Source organism: Schistocerca cancellata, unplaced genomic scaffold (genome assembly GCF_023864275.1).
Source record: "Schistocerca cancellata isolate TAMUIC-IGC-003103 unplaced genomic scaffold, iqSchCanc2.1 HiC_scaffold_918, whole genome shotgun sequence".
NCBI classification, from domain to species: domain Eukaryota; kingdom Metazoa; phylum Arthropoda; class Insecta; order Orthoptera; family Acrididae; genus Schistocerca; species Schistocerca cancellata.
The window spans coordinates 60,219-70,345 of NW_026046926.1; the positions used below are offsets into that span (position 1 = coordinate 60,219).

The 10,127-nt window shown below is 50.1% G+C and overlaps 13 non-coding genes across 13 annotated transcripts; all 13 read left to right on the top strand.

Annotated features, from left to right (window-relative positions):
- Positions 1-509: 509 nt before the first annotated feature.
- Positions 510-582, top strand: Trnaa-ugc (transfer RNA alanine (anticodon UGC)). Its single transcript has one exon. It is a non-coding gene; the product is annotated as a tRNA-Ala (tRNA).
- A 423-nt stretch (positions 583-1,005) lies between these two features.
- Positions 1,006-1,078, top strand: Trnaa-agc (transfer RNA alanine (anticodon AGC)). Its single transcript has one exon. It is a non-coding gene; the product is annotated as a tRNA-Ala (tRNA).
- Positions 1,079-2,086: 1,008 nt separating this feature from the next.
- Positions 2,087-2,159, top strand: Trnaa-ugc (transfer RNA alanine (anticodon UGC)). The gene has a single exon. It is a non-coding gene; the product is annotated as a tRNA-Ala (tRNA).
- A 423-nt stretch (positions 2,160-2,582) lies between these two features.
- Positions 2,583-2,655, top strand: Trnaa-agc (transfer RNA alanine (anticodon AGC)). Its single transcript has one exon. It is a non-coding gene; the product is annotated as a tRNA-Ala (tRNA).
- Positions 2,656-3,652: 997 nt separating this feature from the next.
- On the top strand, positions 3,653-3,725 carry Trnaa-ugc (transfer RNA alanine (anticodon UGC)). Its single transcript has one exon. It is a non-coding gene; the product is annotated as a tRNA-Ala (tRNA).
- Positions 3,726-4,148: 423 nt separating this feature from the next.
- Positions 4,149-4,221, top strand: Trnaa-agc (transfer RNA alanine (anticodon AGC)). The gene has a single exon. It is a non-coding gene; the product is annotated as a tRNA-Ala (tRNA).
- A 1,008-nt stretch (positions 4,222-5,229) lies between these two features.
- Positions 5,230-5,302, top strand: Trnaa-ugc (transfer RNA alanine (anticodon UGC)). The gene has a single exon. It is a non-coding gene; the product is annotated as a tRNA-Ala (tRNA).
- A 423-nt stretch (positions 5,303-5,725) lies between these two features.
- Positions 5,726-5,798, top strand: Trnaa-agc (transfer RNA alanine (anticodon AGC)). Its single transcript has one exon. It is a non-coding gene; the product is annotated as a tRNA-Ala (tRNA).
- A 1,008-nt stretch (positions 5,799-6,806) lies between these two features.
- On the top strand, positions 6,807-6,879 carry Trnaa-ugc (transfer RNA alanine (anticodon UGC)). The gene has a single exon. It is a non-coding gene; the product is annotated as a tRNA-Ala (tRNA).
- Positions 6,880-7,302: 423 nt separating this feature from the next.
- On the top strand, positions 7,303-7,375 carry Trnaa-agc (transfer RNA alanine (anticodon AGC)). The gene has a single exon. It is a non-coding gene; the product is annotated as a tRNA-Ala (tRNA).
- Positions 7,376-8,372: 997 nt separating this feature from the next.
- Positions 8,373-8,445, top strand: Trnaa-ugc (transfer RNA alanine (anticodon UGC)). The gene has a single exon. It is a non-coding gene; the product is annotated as a tRNA-Ala (tRNA).
- A 423-nt stretch (positions 8,446-8,868) lies between these two features.
- Positions 8,869-8,941, top strand: Trnaa-agc (transfer RNA alanine (anticodon AGC)). The gene has a single exon. It is a non-coding gene; the product is annotated as a tRNA-Ala (tRNA).
- A 998-nt stretch (positions 8,942-9,939) lies between these two features.
- On the top strand, positions 9,940-10,012 carry Trnaa-ugc (transfer RNA alanine (anticodon UGC)). The gene has a single exon. It is a non-coding gene; the product is annotated as a tRNA-Ala (tRNA).
- The last annotated feature ends 115 nt before the right edge of the window (positions 10,013-10,127 follow it).

A 10,127-nucleotide genomic window follows, 5' to 3' on the forward strand; every position in this document is an offset into this window, starting at 1 on the left:
AAGCTCTAAATAAGGCTGTCACTAGCGTGAGCGTTGCGTGAGCGTCGTGAAAAGTCGGAAAAGTCGTCTGCATAGGTGAGTGCAATGTTTGGGGAGCGTTTCGTAGTTTGCGCAGTGCAATGGAGACGCGGAAACTTGTTGTGGCCCAGTCTTTTGCAGTTGGACGACAAGAGTGGTACACAGTAGTAAAGTGCGAGGCAGTGAGTTGGCATCAACAGTCGAGTGCACAATGGGGCTTCAGATGTGCTTGTTACCTCAGGCGCTGTGTGATTGTCGACATGGAGTGAAAACGGAGCAATTTGTGACTGTCCTTTCAATTTAAGACGTTAAATACAGACGGAATTTGTAGTCGTAATACCAGAGCATCGAAACTACTTGGAACTCTTGTGCATATGAACGTGATCGCGCCTTTGTACACTGGTCCCTTCGCCCCTATGAACCAACCAACCATCATGTCCGCGCACATCAGAGTAGCAAAGGATGGAAAACAGCGCATCTTTGTTGCGCTTGGGGGCGTAGCTCAGTTGGTAGAGCGTTCGCTTTGCATGTGAAAGGTCCCGGGTTCAAGCCCCGGCGCCTCCATGTTTTGTGGACAGTGCATGGTAAGTGTTGGTCGCGGCGAGCCTAAAGACACGCAAGATGTTGCAAAGCCAGCCTCACAGACTCATATGATGTATACTGACGTAAGGAGAGCAAGACGTGAATGTGAGGACCGGCTGTTGTCGAGGTGTCATCGAGTGCAAATCTATCTTAGGTATAACGGCCTAACCTCAATGAAGTCTAGAGTGTGGACAACACGTTCGTCTTACTCAGAGCGGTGGCCGAACGCTATTTTCGACGTTGTGCGTGCCACTTTAATTTTGGCCAACTACGATTCGATACAGAATGCAGGAAACCTGAAAGACACCCTCACGGACACATTGAGAGTAGTGTTTGTCTGCGGAATAATGGGAGTGCAAGGGTCTGTGATATTGATATGGTTGTATGTAGCACTATCCGTCATCAGGGGGCGTAGCTCAGATGGTAGAGCGCTCGCTTAGCATGCGAGAGGTACTGGGATCGATACCCAGCGTCTCCAGAATTTTTAACACACCAACATGCGCACACTGCCATGCAAATAATTCACAGCCAGCGAATGTGTCTAGGCAGATACGAGCGAACGATTAGCAGCCACAATTGGCAAGCGTGCTGTTACGCGCAGGAAGCACCCTCCTCCCAGCCCTATACTTAATTTAGAACCAGTACAAGTCTTCCCTTAAGATTCTCAAACCTATGTCGGAAAGATCTGCCTTGCGCCGAGTTCACAAAAATCCCACTGCACATTCCCATTCTTTACGTGCAGTCGGCTGCTACTGGTGTTGCTAGTTGTGACTGCTGATGACAGATGCCGTAGCAATCAATTCATGGAGTGAGTTGTATGTTTTGCGACACTCTGTCTCTGACAAGCAAGCGGAGGTGACATAGGCGCGAACACGGGAAGTTTGCAGCTCCTCGCTGCCTGCAGAGACCGAGCAGCCACACTAGTTGGGCGGCCTAAGCCGTAGGCGAAATGTGCTCACTCGCTTGGGCGCGACGTCAAGCTCTAAATAAGGCTGTCACTAGCGTGAGCGTTGCGTGAGCGTCGTGTAAAGTCGGAAAAGTCGTCTGCATAGGTGAGTGCAATGTTTGGGGAGCGTTTCGTAGTTTGCGCAGTGCAATGGAGACGCGGAAACTTGTTGTGGCTCAGTCTTTTGCAGTTGGACGACAAGAGTGGTACACAGTAGTAAAGTGCGAGGCAGTGAGTTGGCATCAACAGTCGAGTGCACAATGGGGCTTCAGATGTGCTTGTTACCTCAGGCGCTGTGTGATTGTCGACATGGAGTGAAAACGGAGCAATTTGTGACTGTCCTTTCAATTTAAGACGTTAAATACAGACGGAATTTGTAGTCGTAATACCAGAGCATCGAAACTACTTGGAACTCTTGTGCATATGAACGTGATCGCGCCTTTGTACACTGGTCCCTTCGCCCCTATGAACCAACCAACCATCATGTCCGCGCACATCAGAGTAGCAAAGGATGGAAAACAGCGCATCTTTGTTGCGCTTGGGGGCGTAGCTCAGTTGGTAGAGCGTTCGCTTTGCATGTGAAAGGTCCCGGGTTCAAGCCCCGGCGCCTCCATGTTTTGTGGACAGTGCATGGTAAGTGTTGGTCGCGGCGAGCCTAAAGACACGCTAGATGTTGCAAAGCCAGCCTCACAGACTCATATGATGTATACTGACGTAAGGAGAGCAAGACGTGAATGTGAGGACCGGCTGTTGTCGAGGTGTCATCGAGTGCAAATCTATCTTAGGTATAACGGCCTAACCTCAATGAAGTCTAGAGTGTGGACAACACGTTCGTCTTACTCAGAGCGGTGGCCGAACGCTATTTTCGACGTTGTGCGTGCCACTTTAATTTTGGCCAACTACGATTCGATACAGAATGCAGGAAACCTGAAAGACACCCTCACGGACACATTGAGAGTAGTGTTTGTCTGCGGAATAATGGGAGTGCAAGGGTCTGTGATATTGATATGGTTGTATGTAGCACTATCCGTCATCAGGGGGCGTAGCTCAGATGGTAGAGCGCTCGCTTAGCATGCGAGAGGTACTGGGATCGATACCCAGCGTCTCCAGAATTTTTAACACACCAACATGCGCACACTGCCATGCAAATAATTCACAGCCAGCGAATGTGTCTAGGCAGATACGAGCGAACGATTAGCAGCCACAATTGGCAAGCGTGCTGTTACGCGCAGGAAGCACCCTCCTCCCAGCCCTATACTTAATTTAGAACCAGTACAAGTCTTCCCTTAAGATTCTCAAACCTATGTCGGAAAGATCTGCCTTGCGCCGAGTTCACAAAAATCCCACTGCACATTCCCATTCTTTACGTGCAGTCGGCTGCTACTGGTGTTGCTAGTTGTGACTGCTGATGACAGATGCCGTAGCAATCAATTCATGGAGTGAGTTGTATGTTTTGCGACACTCTGTCTCTGACAAGCAAGCGGAGGTGACATAGGCGCGAACACGGGAAGTTTGCAGCTCCTCGCTGCCTGCAGAGACCGAGCAGCCACACTAGTTGGGCGGCCTAAGCCGTAGGCGAAATGTGCTCACTCGCTTGGGCGCGACGTCAAGCTCTAAATAAGGCTGTCACTAGCGTGAGCGTCGTGTAAAGTCGGAAAAGTCGTCTGCATAGGTGAGTGCAATGTTTGGGGAGCGTTTCGTAGTTTGCGCAGTGCAATGGAGACGCGGAAACTTGTTGTGGCTCAGTCTTTTGCAGTTGGACGACAAGAGTGGTACACAGTAGTAAAGTGCGAGGCAGTGAGTTGGCATCAACAGTCGAGTGCACAATGGGGCTTCAGATGTGCTTGTTACCTCAGGCGCTGTGTGATTGTCGACATGGAGTGAAAACGGAGCAATTTGTGACTGTCCTTTCAATTTAAGACGTTAAATACAGACGGAATTTGTAGTCGTAATACCAGAGCATCGAAACTACTTGGAACTCTTGTGCATATGAACGTGATCGCGCCTTTGTACACTGGTCCCTTCGCCCCTATGAACCAACCAACCATCATGTCCGCGCACATCAGAGTAGCAAAGGATGGAAAACAGCGCATCTTTGTTGCGCTTGGGGGCGTAGCTCAGTTGGTAGAGCGTTCGCTTTGCATGTGAAAGGTCCCGGGTTCAAGCCCCGGCGCCTCCATGTTTTGTGGACAGTGCATGGTAAGTGTTGGTCGCGGCGAGCCTAAAGACACGCAAGATGTTGCAAAGCCAGCCTCACAGACTCATATGATGTATACTGACGTAAGGAGAGCAAGACGTGAATGTGAGGACCGGCTGTTGTCGAGGTGTCATCGAGTGCAAATCTATCTTAGGTATAACGGCCTAACCTCAATGAAGTCTAGAGTGTGGACAACACGTTCGTCTTACTCAGAGCGGTGGCCGAACGCTATTTTCGACGTTGTGCGTGCCACTTTAATTTTGGCCAACTACGATTCGATACAGAATGCAGGAAACCTGAAAGACACCCTCACGGACACATTGAGAGTAGTGTTTGTCTGCGGAATAATGGGAGTGCAAGGGTCTGTGATATTGATATGGTTGTATGTAGCACTATCCGTCATCAGGGGGCGTAGCTCAGATGGTAGAGCGCTCGCTTAGCATGCGAGAGGTACTGGGATCGATACCCAGCGTCTCCAGAATTTTTAACACACCAACATGCGCACACTGCCATGCAAATAATTCACAGCCAGCGAATGTGTCTAGGCAGATACGAGCGAACGATTAGCAGCCACAATTGGCAAGCGTGCTGTTACGCGCAGGAAGCACCCTCCTCCCAGCCCTATACTTAATTTAGAACCAGTACAAGTCTTCCCTTAAGATTCTCAAACCTATGTCGGAAAGATCTGCCTTGCGCCGAGTTCACAAAAATCCCACTGCACATTCCCATTCTTTACGTGCAGTCGGCTGCTACTGGTGTTGCTAGTTGTGACTGCTGATGACAGATGCCGTAGCAATCAATTCATGGAGTGAGTTGTATGTTTTGCGACACTCTGTCTCTGACAAGCAAGCGGAGGTGACATAGGCGCGAACACGGGAAGTTTGCAGCTCCTCGCTGCCTGCAGAGACCGAGCAGCCACACTAGTTGGGCGGCCTAAGCCGTAGGCGAAATGTGCTCACTCGCTTGGGCGCGACGTCAAGCTCTAAATAAGGCTGTCACTAGCGTGAGCGTTGCGTGAGCGTCGTGTAAAGTCGGAAAAGTCGTCTGCATAGGTGAGTGCAATGTTTGGGGAGCGTTTCGTAGTTTGCGCAGTGCAATGGAGACGCGGAAACTTGTTGTGGCTCAGTCTTTTGCAGTTGGACGACAAGAGTGGTACACAGTAGTAAAGTGCGAGGCAGTGAGTTGGCATCAACAGTCGAGTGCACAATGGGGCTTCAGATGTGCTTGTTACCTCAGGCGCTGTGTGATTGTCGACATGGAGTGAAAACGGAGCAATTTGTGACTGTCCTTTCAATTTAAGACGTTAAATACAGACGGAATTTGTAGTCGTAATACCAGAGCATCGAAACTACTTGGAACTCTTGTGCATATGAACGTGATCGCGCCTTTGTACACTGGTCCCTTCGCCCCTATGAACCAACCAACCATCATGTCCGCGCACATCAGAGTAGCAAAGGATGGAAAACAGCGCATCTTTGTTGCGCTTGGGGGCGTAGCTCAGTTGGTAGAGCGTTCGCTTTGCATGTGAAAGGTCCCGGGTTCAAGCCCCGGCGCCTCCATGTTTTGTGGACAGTGCATGGTAAGTGTTGGTCGCGGCGAGCCTAAAGACACGCTAGATGTTGCAAAGCCAGCCTCACAGACTCATATGATGTATACTGACGTAAGGAGAGCAAGACGTGAATGTGAGGACCGGCTGTTGTCGAGGTGTCATCGAGTGCAAATCTATCTTAGGTATAACGGCCTAACCTCAATGAAGTCTAGAGTGTGGACAACACGTTCGTCTTACTCAGAGCGGTGGCCGAACGCTATTTTCGACGTTGTGCGTGCCACTTTAATTTTGGCCAACTACGATTCGATACAGAATGCAGGAAACCTGAAAGACACCCTCACGGACACATTGAGAGTAGTGTTTGTCTGCGGAATAATGGGAGTGCAAGGGTCTGTGATATTGATATGGTTGTATGTAGCACTATCCGTCATCAGGGGGCGTAGCTCAGATGGTAGAGCGCTCGCTTAGCATGCGAGAGGTACTGGGATCGATACCCAGCGTCTCCAGAATTTTTAACACACCAACATGCGCACACTGCCATGCAAATAATTCACAGCCAGCGAATGTGTCTAGGCAGATACGAGCGAACGATTAGCAGCCACAATTGGCAAGCGTGCTGTTACGCGCAGGAAGCACCCTCCTCCCAGCCCTATACTTAATTTAGAACCAGTACAAGTCTTCCCTTAAGATTCTCAAACCTATGTCGGAAAGATCTGCCTTGCGCCGAGTTCACAAAAATCCCACTGCACATTCCCATTCTTTACGTGCAGTCGGCTGCTACTGGTGTTGCTAGTTGTGACTGCTGATGACAGATGCCGTAGCAATCAATTCATGGAGTGAGTTGTATGTTTTGCGACACTCTGTCTCTGACAAGCAAGCGGAGGTGACATAGGCGCGAACACGGGAAGTTTGCAGCTCCTCGCTGCCTGCAGAGACCGAGCAGCCACACTAGTTGGGCGGCCTAAGCCGTAGGCGAAATGTGCTCACTCGCTTGGGCGCGACGTCAAGCTCTAAATAAGGCTGTCACTAGCGTGAGCGTTGCGTGAGCGTCGTGTAAAGTCGGAAAAGTCGTCTGCATAGGTGAGTGCAATGTTTGGGGAGCGTTTCGTAGTTTGCGCAGTGCAATGGAGACGCGGAAACTTGTTGTGGCTCAGTCTTTTGCAGTTGGACGACAAGAGTGGTACACAGTAGTAAAGTGCGAGGCAGTGAGTTGGCATCAACAGTCGAGTGCACAATGGGGCTTCAGATGTGCTTGTTACCTCAGGCGCTGTGTGATTGTCGACATGGAGTGAAAACGGAGCAATTTGTGACTGTCCTTTCAATTTAAGACGTTAAATACAGACGGAATTTGTAGTCGTAATACCAGAGCATCGAAACTACTTGGAACTCTTGTGCATATGAACGTGATCGCGCCTTTGTACACTGGTCCCTTCGCCCCTATGAACCAACCAACCATCATGTCCGCGCACATCAGAGTAGCAAAGGATGGAAAACAGCGCATCTTTGTTGCGCTTGGGGGCGTAGCTCAGTTGGTAGAGCGTTCGCTTTGCATGTGAAAGGTCCCGGGTTCAAGCCCCGGCGCCTCCATGTTTTGTGGACAGTGCATGGTAAGTGTTGGTCGCGGCGAGCCTAAAGACACGCAAGATGTTGCAAAGCCAGCCTCACAGACTCATATGATGTATACTGACGTAAGGAGAGCAAGACGTGAATGTGAGGACCGGCTGTTGTCGAGGTGTCATCGAGTGCAAATCTATCTTAGGTATAACGGCCTAACCTCAATGAAGTCTAGAGTGTGGACAACACGTTCGTCTTACTCAGAGCGGTGGCCGAACGCTATTTTCGACGTTGTGCGTGCCACTTTAATTTTGGCCAACTACGATTCGATACAGAATGCAGGAAACCTGAAAGACACCCTCACGGACACATTGAGAGTAGTGTTTGTCTGCGGAATAATGGGAGTGCAAGGGTCTGTGATATTGATATGGTTGTATGTAGCACTATCCGTCATCAGGGGGCGTAGCTCAGATGGTAGAGCGCTCGCTTAGCATGCGAGAGGTACTGGGATCGATACCCAGCGTCTCCAGAATTTTTAACACACCAACATGCGCACACTGCCATGCAAATAATTCACAGCCAGCGAATGTGTCTAGGCAGATACGAGCGAACGATTAGCAGCCACAATTGGCAAGCGTGCTGTTACGCGCAGGAAGCACCCTCCTCCCAGCCCTATACTTAATTTAGAACCAGTACAAGTCTTCCCTTAAGATTCTCAAACCTATGTCGGAAAGATCTGCCTTGCGCCGAGTTCACAAAAATCCCACTGCACATTCCCATTCTTTACGTGCAGTCGGCTGCTACTGGTGTTGCTAGTTGTGACTGCTGATGACAGATGCCGTAGCAATCAATTCATGGAGTGAGTTGTATGTTTTGCGACACTCTGTCTCTGACAAGCAAGCGGAGGTGACATAGGCGCGAACACGGGAAGTTTGCAGCTCCTCGCTGCCTGCAGAGACCGAGCAGCCACACTAGTTGGGCGGCCTAAGCCGTAGGCGAAATGTGCTCACTCGCTTGGGCGCGACGTCAAGCTCTAAATAAGGCTGTCACTAGCGTGAGCGTCGTGTAAAGTCGGAAAAGTCGTCTGCATAGGTGAGTGCAATGTTTGGGGAGCGTTTCGTAGTTTGCGCAGTGCAATGGAGACGCGGAAACTTGTTGTGGCTCAGTCTTTTGCAGTTGGACGACAAGAGTGGTACACAGTAGTAAAGTGCGAGGCAGTGAGTTGGCATCAACAGTCGAGTGCACAATGGGGCTTCAGATGTGCTTGTTACCTCAGGCGCTGTGTGATTGTCGACATGGAGTGAAAACGGAGCAATTTGTGACTGTCCTTTCAATTTAAGACGTTAAATACAGACGGAATTTGTAGTCGTAATACCAGAGCATCGAAACTACTTGGAACTCTTGTGCATATGAACGTGATCGCGCCTTTGTACACTGGTCCCTTCGCCCCTATGAACCAACCAACCATCATGTCCGCGCACATCAGAGTAGCAAAGGATGGAAAACAGCGCATCTTTGTTGCGCTTGGGGGCGTAGCTCAGTTGGTAGAGCGTTCGCTTTGCATGTGAAAGGTCCCGGGTTCAAGCCCCGGCGCCTCCATGTTTTGTGGACAGTGCATGGTAAGTGTTGGTCGCGGCGAGCCTAAAGACACGCTAGATGTTGCAAAGCCAGCCTCACAGACTCATATGATGTATACTGACGTAAGGAGAGCAAGACGTGAATGTGAGGACCGGCTGTTGTCGAGGTGTCATCGAGTGCAAATCTATCTTAGGTATAACGGCCTAACCTCAATGAAGTCTAGAGTGTGGACAACACGTTCGTCTTACTCAGAGCGGTGGCCGAACGCTATTTTCGACGTTGTGCGTGCCACTTTAATTTTGGCCAACTACGATTCGATACAGAATGCAGGAAACCTGAAAGACACCCTCACGGACACATTGAGAGTAGTGTTTGTCTGCGGAATAATGGGAGTGCAAGGGTCTGTGATATTGATATGGTTGTATGTAGCACTATCCGTCATCAGGGGGCGTAGCTCAGATGGTAGAGCGCTCGCTTAGCATGCGAGAGGTACTGGGATCGATACCCAGCGTCTCCAGAATTTTTAACACACCAACATGCGCACACTGCCATGCAAATAATTCACAGCCAGCGAATGTGTCTAGGCAGATACGAGCGAACGATTAGCAGCCACAATTGGCAAGCGTGCTGTTACGCGCAGGAAGCACCCTCCTCCCAGCCCTATACTTAATTTAGAACCAGTACAAGTCTTCCCTTAAGATTCTCAAACCTATGTCGGAAAGATCTGCCTTGCGCCGAGTTCACAAAAATCCCACTGCACATTCCCATTCTTTACGTGCAGTCGGCTGCTACTGGTGTTGCTAGTTGTGACTGCTGATGACAGATGCCGTAGCAATCAATTCATGGAGTGAGTTGTATGTTTTGCGACACTCTGTCTCTGACAAGCAAGCGGAGGTGACATAGGCGCGAACACGGGAAGTTTGCAGCTCCTCGCTGCCTGCAGAGACCGAGCAGCCACACTAGTTGGGCGGCCTAAGCCGTAGGCGAAATGTGCTCACTCGCTTGGGCGCGACGTCAAGCTCTAAATAAGGCTGTCACTAGCGTGAGCGTCGTGTAAAGTCGGAAAAGTCGTCTGCATAGGTGAGTGCAATGTTTGGGGAGCGTTTCGTAGTTTGCGCAGTGCAATGGAGACGCGGAAACTTGTTGTGGCTCAGTCTTTTGCAGTTGGACGACAAGAGTGGTACACAGTAGTAAAGTGCGAGGCAGTGAGTTGGCATCAACAGTCGAGTGCACAATGGGGCTTCAGATGTGCTTGTTACCTCAGGCGCTGTGTGATTGTCGACATGGAGTGAAAACGGAGCAATTTGTGACTGTCCTTTCAATTTAAGACGTTAAATACAGACGGAATTTTGTAGTCGTAATACCAGAGCATCGAAACTACTTGGAACTCTTGTGCATATGAACGTGATCGCGCCTTTGTACACTGGTCCCTTCGCCCCTATGAACCAACCAACCATCATGTCCGCGCACATCAGAGTAGCAAAGGATGGAAAACAGCGCATCTTTGTTGCGCTTGGGGGCGTAGCTCAGTTGGTAGAGCGTTCGCTTTGCATGTGAAAGGTCCCGGGTTCAAGCCCCGGCGCCTCCATGTTTTGTGGACAGTGCATGGTAAGTGTTGGTCGCGGCGAGCCTAAAGACACGCAAGATGTTGCAAAGCCAGCCTCACAGACTCATATGATGTATACTGACGTAAGGAGAGCAAG